The sequence below is a fragment of the Thermobia domestica genome, chromosome 11, assembly GCF_964235325.1.
Source record: "Thermobia domestica chromosome 11, izTheDome1.hap1.1, whole genome shotgun sequence".
Lineage (NCBI taxonomy): Eukaryota > Metazoa > Arthropoda > Insecta > Zygentoma > Lepismatidae > Thermobia > Thermobia domestica.
Window position 1 is genome coordinate 12,159,668 of NC_137464.1, and position 12,133 is coordinate 12,171,800.

At 35.8% G+C, this 12,133-nt stretch overlaps 1 protein-coding gene across 1 annotated transcript in view; it reads left to right on the plus strand.

The window, feature by feature from the left end:
- Nucleotides 1–1,745: 1,745 nt before the first annotated feature.
- LOC145663892 (synaptosomal-associated protein 25-like) overlaps nt 1,746–12,133 on the plus strand; it is a 154,220-nt gene continuing 143,832 nt past the window's right edge. The window contains exon 1 of the mRNA XM_081730056.1: nt 1,746–1,785. The gene's annotated coding sequence lies outside the window, so the exon portion shown is untranslated. The remainder of the gene's footprint in view (nt 1,786–12,133) is intronic.

Below are 12,133 nucleotides of genomic sequence, written 5' to 3' on the forward strand. Positions count from 1 at the left end.
AAAGCGCTATTCTACAGGTCAAAATAAAGTGAAAATGCTATGTAAATCCTAGGTAGTCGAGAAAGCGTTACCCCCTGTAGCGTACGCGCCCAAAGTGGCTATTCAGTAAATTTACTTTCACCAGATGTGTAAATCATACTGTGAGCCAGTCAGGGTTTCCAGGTCTTTTTGCCAGGTCCAGGTGTGTAATAGCAGAGTTCCAATACTCTGCACAAACCATCTTCCAAGCAGCTGTATCTTGCTACAATCCCTTTGCCAGGCAACACGTCTTTCCTTTTTTTCTCTTCCTTTTGAAATCTTTTAAACAGCAGGAGGTCTATTGTTCCGACCCGCACCAAATACGCTCGAGCTGACGTTTTCTCAGCGATTTTATTGCTTTCGCGTTTATGATTAGCCATCTACATTTAAATACATGGTCAGCGTATTCCAAGAGTACGCATGAGCAATAAATACGCTTTGCGATCGCCTCAAATAGCCGGGTACTAATAGTATACCCTACTAGACCTCCTTCAACCGCTATGAAGAAGAAAAGTGGCAACGTCGTAAATTAACATGCAAGCATTAGCATTGTTCTAGGATTCCACGAAGCAGTTACATCGATTGTCACTTTAATTGATGGTGCTAGAGTCAACGTGTATCGACTTTAACTGCCATCTGGAAAGAATCGATGAAAGTGATTGATGGATTGGTAGATCTGCTCTAAGGTTCTTTATATGCGACGTTGCCACATAGTGAAACTTGTGTCTCCAGGCGAGGATCCAAAAGATATATTAATTTTTCCCTTTATTTTGATTGACTTGTAGAATAGCGCACTACTGTCTGTGGGCGATATTTTTCGAACACCCTATATATATATATATATATATATATATATATATATATATATATATATATATATATATATATATATATATAGATAGATAGATAGATAGATAGATAGATATATAGATAGATAGATAGATATAGATAGATAGATAGATAGATAGATAGATAGATAGATAGATAGATAGATAGATAGATAGATAGATAGATAGATAGATAGATAGATAGATAGATAGATAGATAGATAGATTATTATGTTGAGAAGCGTTCATTACAAGTGCCACGTTTGCGAGAATATTCTTGCAGCACTATATAGGTATATTAGTTTCCAGACAGAAACATTAATTCAAAAGTTGTATATAGTAAAAAGAAGAAAAGTTTATCCATATAAAACCAAAGAAAAGGAGTGTAATATGGTTTAAGTGTCTATGTGAAGATGAGAAATATAAAATAACTTTTTAGTAATCCATATTATGTGAAGGAATTTAAGGCCACGAAAAGGATGGAAAATTTTTAGTATTTTTTCTTCCCATTTTTCTTTTTACAAACTTTAGGCTCAGCGCTGACGATAGTCACATAATCAATATCTAAGTTTTTGAGAAGTTATGAGGAACTGAAAAAAAAGAAAGATAGATGTATGTGCGTATTATATACACATATATATACTTTATAATTGAATTTCATGGTTGATTTCACACAAGCTTAAAATGTAGAATTCTATTCCTACTTAAAACTTATAGAGATTTCATCTATGAACGTGTTTTTTTTTTTTTTTTTTTTTTTTTTTAAAGTACAAGTAGGTCGGTTGGCAACCAGTCGCGAAAGATATTGCTCCACGGTTCAATGTAGACTAACAGGAGCCGCCACTGATCGTCGAGTTCTCGGCACTTTGCCAAGCAGCTCGCTGCAGTCAGAAGAAGTTTGTTGGTGCAGTAACATCGAATTCTCCTGTTGCAGCTAAAGGTAAGCGAGAAATTTCTTTTCAAATAAATACCACTCCCGGAAGTGTCAAAAGACAAAAACGCGAGCATGCTAACATTTCATGCAAATCAAATCAAACTTCACAATTATTTCATATATATATTTTCCTTAACATAGTAAAAAGATATAGTATTGTGAGTGGTGTACTTTCTTCGTTGTGAAAGATAAAGCTAGCCGTATATTCCAGTTTAATTAAAGAACCATATTTACTCGTATTATAATTTGAATAGTACATCGTGGCTCAGTGGTAGAGTCACTCGCCTCTAAAGCAAACTTTCTGGTCTTCGTCTCTGATCAAGTCATGTTGACTTATACACACCACCGATAGACGTCATGCTTTATATACATACTTTTATATGTATAATTTTTACTTTGTAGAAAGTACCTTATTGAAACACGGAGCAAGTGAAGGGGGCACGGTGGCTCAGTGGTAGAGCGTTCACCTTTGGTGCGTGAAATCCCCGGTTAGATCCCCGGTAGTGGTTCAGCGTTCACCTCTGATGACTATGGCCCTTGATTCAATCCCAGCTCACGCCAAGTGAACTTTGTGGTGGAACCCGAACACCATATCCGTGGGTTTTCTCGGGGTTCTCTCGTTTCTTCCCACTTTCTTCATTCCACCATTTCATTCATTTCTCAACACCACCTTTCCCCTAACCTAGCCGGCATAACCGTGGGACGTAAAATGTAAAGATTTCATTTCATTTTGATCCCCGGCCAAGTAAGTTTGTAGTGGACAACATTGTGTCTGTGGGTTTTTCCCGGAGTACTCCCGTTTCGTTCTACATTATCATTCCACCAATTCTTCCATCATCATTCACTTGCTATAATCATCGTCTCCCTTAGCCTAACGGGCATAATCGTGGGACGTTAAACTCAAAGGGCCTTATGCAGAGTCGTTTTGACGTATTTTTAGCGTCATACTAAAGGCCTGACTACTGTAGGAAACATATGTTAGTCGAACTCTTCAGTATGGCACTAATCATGCGTCAGAACGATTCTGCATAAGACCCAAAGATTTCAAAGATGAAGGAAGCGAGACATATTTAGAAGAAAAATAAATAAAATGAATCCTTTTTAGTTTAACGTCCCATGGTTATGCCCTTAAGCCTAAAGGAGACAGATCATTATTCAAAGTTAATTATTGTCAAATTAAATTTGTTGTTTGTACCATCTGCAATCAAACCCCGGACCATGTGCACCAAAAGTGTACGTGCTAATGACTAGACTAGCGGGAAGTGTAGGTTTAGAAGAGCAGAAAACAACATTATTTCTTAGATCTTGCGAATCTAATATATTTTGTGTTTTCATCGTCGCAAAACGTTTTAGATTATAAAAAGCTCTTAACAATTAATTTTATTGTTTTGGATTTTAGTGTTCCTATCAGCACGGATGCTATATGAGACGTGAATCTATAGTTTAACAGAAGATCCACACCACATGAGCTTTTTTCGAGAATCGAATCCGGACCTCTCGCACCGAAAACGCGTACGCTAACCAAATAGTCAAGAGGGAGTTCAATTAGTTTTATTATGTGCAAATTATTATCTTTAGCTGTGATTCTACCAATTATAATCTTGCCTTTGTGTAAACAAAAATACAAGATAGATTTCATTTATCTGTTAGTAGTTTACCGCCCTCTTTCAATACCAGGGCTGTGAGAGACGTGGTACTTATGTAAATAGTTGTTTGAAATAAAGAGCTCCTTCGTGGCTAACCGGTTGGCGTACGCGTCTTTGGCGTGAGAGACTAGGGTTCGTTTCCCGGGGAAGCTCATTTAGTTCGGATTCCACATTAATCAGTATGTCCGGTCTCATATAGCCTCGCTGCTAAAAGGAATATTAGACTCAAAATCAACTCAACTTTTTTGAAATGAAGTTCTTTGAAAAATAGCCAGAGGTGGCTTCCGAACTACTCATAATCTTACCTTTTATCGAAGTAGATTTCCCAAACTAAAAGAGGAGAAAGTAAGCTACACTGAGAAAAAAAAATCTATGAGGCGTACGTATAAATCCTGTAGTTTTTGGACTTAACGTACAGCAAATGTGTAACTGGAAAACATATAGGGGTCTATTTTATACCTACTTTCCGCATGAGTGTTCTGAATAAACGTACTTTACGTACGAAAAAAACCTGTATATAGGCGGTCAGGACCTCACAGACAAATGGACGTATATAACATATAGCTGACGCATGTGACATACGGAAGACTGTCAGATGTCAGACATCCTGCAACGGCATGATGTAATATCTAAGGGCAGTACGTATGTACCCAGGGCCGGACTGGCTACTAGTTGGCACCGGCGGTTGATATATTGTTGGCCCCGAATTCTCAATCCTCTCCAACCACCATTATCCCAAGTGCCAACTGTATTTCCACGACAAAAGCAAACTACTATCTTCGATAAAGCATACTATTATCTTAGATAAAGCACAGTATTATCTTAGATAAAGCACACTATTATTTTAGATAAAGCATAGTATTATCTTAGATAAAGCACACTATTCTTTAGTAGCAACACAATTCATTATACCATAAAGACCATAATATATAATCATGGCGTATGTTATGTAACAATATTTATGAGATTAACATAGGCAGTAATCATTAGTAAACCTTTATTCATCTCGTTTTGGGATGGCTAAAATTTGTAATTTGTTAATAAAGAACTACTGACAAATTAATGTATGGTTAGAACTAACAGTTTCAGTATTCGTGAATAAGCGGTACGATAAGCTGCAAAGGAACACCCACTGCACGTAGCCCAAAATAATTTTCCGCGGGGGGGGGGGCGTATTACCTTCGGGAACAAGCATGATAAAATCTTCTCGTAAGGACGTTAATACCAGTAAGCACTTGTGGTCCATGAACTATGTCAAATACTCAGATTGTGTGTATTTATGCAAATCTTGTGTACCCCGTATAGGCCTACAGGGTATCGTAATGGAATTATCTACTATGGTTGCGACGCGATAAAAGATGAGGAAAGAAATTATCAATAATAAATCTTAATTTTGCTATCGGAAATTGGTGTAATGAATTTTTATTTTGATTTATGTATTTTTTTTTCAAATTTATGTGATCTTCTCTTTATTAAAATTTTCATTTCGCCCCCTTTTCACTTGGCCCCTGTCTGGGCGGCAATCGCCGCCTATCCACCTGTATGTACCATATGGATAACGTATGCTCCGTACTGATTTCCGTAGTAAACATAAGAATCCCGTATGTTTGTACAGTATACCGCTCTCCGCATAACGGATTTTTCTTAGCGTATTTAGCATTGCAGTAATTAAGAAAATAGATACTATAAAATCAAATTTGATATAATTAATACTTATAGAGAATATTTTTAGATTTTAGAAAAAAATGTTTATGTTAGTTGACATATTTTTACCGAGATTACCGCGATTACGGAAATATTACATTTCTCTCCTTCGCGCTCACAACTGGATGCATAGACGCGACTGTAAGAGTACTCCGGGTCTGAAATAACAATTTTAATAGATTCATTTTTAATGGCAGCTCAGTGTCCCTTTTCTTTTTACATTGGAATTAATTTGAAAATTACACTTTGGGTAGTAAAACAAAATAGGTCATGTAATGTGAAATATACCAATGAGTATCATTTCTTTGATTACACCACGCAATCTTAAAAATTCAAACATTCAATTGAGCAATATATTTTTGTGCTCTGATGGCAAGAAAGAGAGGGAGATGAAGAAGAAGACTACAATTAATGGACAATAACAACATTTAAAAAATCGTACGTGAAGACGAAGAGGTTAGCGGAAGACCGTGGAGCATGGAAGCTTCTCAGTTGCTGCAAGTGACCTGTCAATACTTGTGATAATTATGCGCTTTTATCACTTTTTTATTTTAATAATTTGTACGCTGATTTTTAAATATCCAATAGTATTTCAATATTTTTTGTTCTTCTCCTTTGGCCAATATTACTAAAACAAATTTGAGATATAAAACACAAAATCTCAATATTTAGTTTAACTTTTCTTCAATACACGTTTACGTAATTAATCGTAGGGAAAAAATACGTCTTTACAGGTTTAAAAGTAATTTCACAGTCTATGTTATTCCAGTAGCCTGTGTTCCCTTGCTAGGTCTTTCACACTTCTGAAGGGGAGCCCCCAGTTTGAGAATCACTGGTCCACTGGATCTATGTTTTAAAAATCAGAATGAGTCGTTCTGATTGAAGCATTAAAATCCATTGAGGAAAATAAAAGTCGGCGTCTATGATTGGATGTGTTGTACTTATTTTTCCTTGGAAATTGAACACTACAACAATCTTTATACAGTAGCGTACCCAAAAGGACAGTTCTCGGTTTTAACTTCTCTTGAGCAAGATATATACAAAAATAAACATTAGATTTGAAATGATATGAACTTAGAGGTTTGAACTCTCATTTGATGAAATTCTGCGTACACTTACATACATATATATATATATATATATATATATATATATATATATATATATATATATATATATATATATATATATATATGTGTGTGTGTGTGTGTGTGTGCTCCGTATATCACTTTTTCCTAGACTTTCTGACCTTTCGCTCTGTGAGTCCCTATGTGTACTACCTATGCGAGCGTAAATATAGATCTTAGATGCGTTCACTTTCTTATTCGTATAATAATATTCGGTGATCTGTAGCTGATAATGAAATCCAATGTTGCCTAGCTTTATAAATTTCCACATTTCCGTTGACAAAATTCCTAATTTGGGGGGTTCAATGGCTCAGTGGTAGGCCTATAATACATGGAGTCCCTGGTTCGATCTCCGGTCAAGTTTGTGGTGGATAACATAGTGTCCGTCGGTGTTCTCAAAGTACTTCTACTTTATCATTCCACCAATTTTTTTACATCATTATTCACATACTCTAACCATTGTCACTTTTAGCCTGAAGGGCATTAGCATGGGACGTTAAACTAAAAGACTTCAAAGACTAAAAGTACTGGAGTTCCCTGCGGTTTCTCCTAAATCAATTTTTCGGAATTCGAGATTAAAATGAATGAAATGAGTGCCCACGAATATGTCCTTTAGGCTAAAGGAGACGGATAATTAACGAAACTGAATGATTATGAAATTAAATTTTTATGCTCTCCTAGCGGGAATTGAACCCAGGCAATTGAGTCGCTTTTTCACACCCCCAAAAGGTTATTTAAACTCTACCTAATGGAAATAGGCAATAAAAAAAAGAGAGATACAACAAAATAATTGATTTTTTTAAAATTCTTATTGTACCACCCACTAGCGGATCATGGTGAGGGAGGTGGGACAACAATACTTCCCAAATGCTACCATTATATAGACTTATGCATAAAATACTACACTACTATACTCTGATTTAGTGTAAAACTCCGCATTTAAAACCTGCATTCATCGTTCAGAAGGTGATCCGCCCCTTCAAACGAGCCTTCTGGGTCCGCCAATGGTATCCACCTTTTATACTGTATTATCGGTGAGCTCATTAGAGTCTAACCTTCTGATAGGCATCCTAGGACTTGTAAACCTATGAATAAAATCAGAAAAAAAAATAAGTTAAACGAACGCAGGCGTCTACTAAAATTTTAAGTTCTATTAAATTTTATTACGTAAGAGTATAAAATGGAATAAATACTACGCATATTGCGCAATGTAAAAACCTTATATCTATTCCATATTTATATGAATATAAGGCATTACGTACGCACCCAGAAATTTTTGTTGGGACGGGTCCAAGGTTTCTGAGGAGGTCCAATAATACCGCACAAGACACTATATTTATGTAGTATCGAACAGGTATTATTCTACAGCTGAAAAAAATGATAAGTAATTTTTAGTACTGACAACTATATTCTTACGAAAAGTGCTAAAATTAGATTATTTTTATCAGAAAAGAAATAGTACAGATAATAAGTAAGGTCAAATCTTTAGTCTATATCAAGTATTTCTCTCCTAAATAAGTACACTGAGAAAAAGGTGTAGGTGGCGTACTTAAAAGATAGGTTACATGGTAATTCATGTAGTTTTTGGACAACGTACAGCAGACGTATAACTGAAAGCGCATGTTTTATAATACTTTTTGTATGTGTTCCATCTATACGTACTTTCTGTATGAAACAATGTAGGCGGTCAGGATCTCACATACATAACATATAGCTGACGAAGGTAACATAAGTATATACATGTGATATACGGAAAACTGTTAGATGTCAGACATCCTGCAACGGCATGATGTAACATCTAAGGGCAGTGCCTATGTAGCATACGAATAACGTATGATCCGTACTGATTTCTATAGTAAGCAAGAGGATACCGTATATTTGTACAATATACCGCTGTCCGGAGAACGGATTTTTCTCTGTGTATAGTTTCATTAAAAATGTGTATAAATGTATGTTGAGTTACAAATTTTTGGGGGTTCCGGACCTTGAGTACCCAGTGTGGATGCGCCCTTGTAAGGTACAGGTAAAATAAAATAAAAACATGATATTTAAATTATAATTTGTATCCTTGTATGAGCATGTACGAGATATAGTATTTATATTTTATTAGAAACCCTGTGTACCAATATATTTTACGATAAAGACTTGAAGAAGACAGAGCAGGAAAGTCGTTAAGCTATAAAACACACAATTTTCTTGTGTGCTGGTACAAATACACAAAATGTGACTGGAGATATAGGCCGCTCCCGCTGGCCTAGTGAGTAGTTTGTGAGACTTTGCTGCACATAGTCCCAGGTTCGATTCCCGGTGGAAGAGCATTCAAAATTTGAACTCATTACAGTGGTTGCTCGGACTCCATCATCAACTGTAGGTCCACGTCTCGTTTAGCCCTGGTACTAAAAAGAAACGCTACATTTAAACCACCAACTATGACTGAGGATGCAAATACCGGAGCCACGCTGGTTCAGTGGTAAAGCACTTATCTCTGATGGACAGGGTCACTGGTTCGATCCCCGACCAAGCAAGTTTGTGGTGGATAACATCGTGTTCTTGAGTTTTGTTGGGATACTCCTGTTTCCTCCCACATTCTCATTCCACCATTTTTCCATCATCATTCATTTGCCTTAATCATCCTTCTCCCTTAGCCTTAAGGATATAATCGTGGGATGTTAAACTGGAAGATTTCATTTTCATTTCATTTTGAGAGTACAAATAAATTAGCAGTAAAAAATAGAAAATTTCTGCCTTCATCATGCTTTCTGTAGAGCCCCGCAATACTGTTTAAAATACTGAGAGCAAAAATAGCTTATGTTTAGTCAAGAAAATCTCCGGAGATGAAATTTAGCAAAATTCTGTATTTCACCCAAAATTTTCTGTAGCAAGGTATGTACAGGTATATTCTTAACCAGGACTATTCTGTGCAGCCCGAAATAGACGGAAATAGTGTGTCCTCCGTCGGCACGTGCAGGGTACAAAAAATCATGGTTATGTATTTTAATAAAACCTTACCTGGTTGTGTACGACACTATACAATCCCACTCTTGTGTAGGATCTAGATTTTCCTTCTGGTCGGAAATAAACAACTACTGTTGGAATTAAATTCAAACTTCGTCCAGAAATCTGTAAGTATGCTATGGGAAAAGATTTAAGTACGTGGCATTAACTAGAAAATCTATACTGAACATATGTAGAAAGATAAAGAGTTCGGGTGCGCCAACTACGATGATTATTTCTACAACTCATCTTTGAACAAAGTTTGAATATTGATCTCTTGAATTTGATTGAATTATTTTGAATGTTGTCGCTCCTTATTAGGGATGCGCACGAGACAATATTTTTGACTGTCTCGTCTCGAAAATGTACTATAAAAGTGATGTCTCGATTCGAAAAATGTATATTTCACTATTGTAAGAGCCGTGTCTCGACTCGTCTCGTGCGCATCTCTACTCCCTATAAAATACATTGGAAAAATAAGGAAAACGATATGCCATCTATTGGCTGAATATTCATCTTTTGAATTTGATTGAATTATTTTGAATATTATTGTTCCCTACAAAATACACTGGCAAGATACAGGCACGTGCTGCCCTCTATTGATTATTAGTGCTCCTTTAACCCTAGGACTCCCGGTGGGGTCCAATGGACCTCAAGACTATGTTTGACAGTTCGTCAGTATTATTTTCCGGGATTCTAAGGGTTAAATACACTTCAAGTTGGAATTCGAACCACAGTAACACGTGAAAATTACAAGGTTCTTTCAGCGAGAATCGAACCTGGGATCTCGTGCACCAAAGGTGCTAGCCGATACACCATCTGAGAGAGCTCAACTGACTTATTATCCCGGCGGTTGTGTCCTTTCAAAATTACAAAACATGACTATAATATGTAGTATTCATTTCAAAATTATAGACAAAAAATATACCTGTACTATAGTAGGTGTATGCATGGATACCCACTTCTGCTCATGAATATATGCATATTTTAATGCTAGATTTCTAAGAATCTCAATATTTTCAACGAACTTAAAAAGTATGTTACTGAATTTTCTGTTTCTCTCTCTCTCTCTCTCTCTCTCTCTCTCTCTGTGTGTGTGTGTGTGTGTGTGTGTGTGTGTGTGTGTGTTATTTGCGAATTTTTCAATTTTGAGCCCTCCATTTTCAGCACTATAATGATTAATTTCATTTTCTTTAAACAGCGATTTTACATGTTGATTATAAAATTCACCAGCTAAATCTGTACTTGTATGTTAAAAGGGGGCAATCTATTTTTTTTTAATTGTTATTGCTTTTACAATTTAAGGACCATTCTTGGTTTTTAACGGAACACAATATGCATATTGTGAAAAAAATGTCAATACAATATAATATGTATTTGTAATTAATATTATACTTTGCAATATTTTGCATATCTGCTAAATCCATTTGTAATGTTTGTTGTCTCCGTAAACCAACATATCGTAGAACGTTTTAACAGAACTCTTAAACAAAACACGTGGAAAAAGTTTAATGCTCAAGGAAATTATAAGTGGATAGGTATATTACAAGAATTGTTTAATGAGTATAACAATAAAGTACATAGAACAATTGGTACAAAGTCTGTAGAAGTTAATAAGAAAAATTAATTCTTTTTAAGTTCGTTGTGGCAATGTTCCTGGAACATTCTTAACTGGTTAATTGTCCGTTCTTTCTGTTATTAAAAAAAAGAAAAAATACAAAACCAAAACGTTTATTTCTGCGGGACTCTCTGACAATTGGTGCTTCCATGCCTGTTGAAGCTTGTCATATGAGTTGGCCATAATGTATTGATTTCCATTATGAGCGTCTTCGGAATATGCACACAGTTAGTAAACTGTTATCATGGCAGGGGGCAGGCAATTATCTATGTGTGTAGTTTATAGCCCGTAATATAGATGACTTTATCTGTTTACTTTCTGTGTTTATGCGTGCTAGATAAATAGACTGATTAGTTGTCTCTATGTGTATTCATTGCTAAATGAAAACGCTGAGTCAATGGAATGCGTGGATTCCATCGATATAATTCCTACGGTTGAGAGTTGGAGAGTGTTTACACCAATAATAATAATAATAATAATAATAATAATAATAATAATAATAATAATAATAATAATAATAATAATAATAATAATAATAATAATAATAATTTGATTTGATTTGATTTGATTTTCTGTTTATCGTCAATTTTAGCAGCGAGGCTGTATGAGACGTGGACCTACAGGTACAGTTTATTAATGTGGAATCCGAACCACATGAGCTCTCGCCGAGAATCAAACTCGGGTGTCCTAAGCCAAAGACATCCGTATGAAATAAAGAAATATATATATATAGACAGGAATGATCTCACATACAGATGAACGTATTAACATATAGCTGACGTATGTAACATACGTATATGCAGGGGCGGATCCAGGATATGATCAACTGAGGGGCTAAACCATATTTTGCCGTTTTATCCAGTGTAAAGCAGGATTGAAGCCCATTTTATCAAGTGTATACCTGAGCGTCAAAGGGGGGGTATAGCCCCTATGGCCCCCCCTTGGATCCGCCACTGCGTATATGTATATAATATACGGAAGACTTAGATATCATACATTCTGCAACGGTATGATGTAACATCTAAGCGGAAACAGTATGTAGCATATGGATAATGTATGCACCGTACAGATTTCCGTAGTAACAATATGGATTCCATATATTTGTACAATATATTGATCTCCAGATAATGGATTTTTTTCTCAGTGTGAGACGAAATTTATAGTTTTACTGAGTATTACTATGTCCTGTAGGCTAAAGGAGATGGATGATTACTGAAAGTTGATTGATTGCAGTTTAATATACCCTTTCAGCACAGAGGTTACGT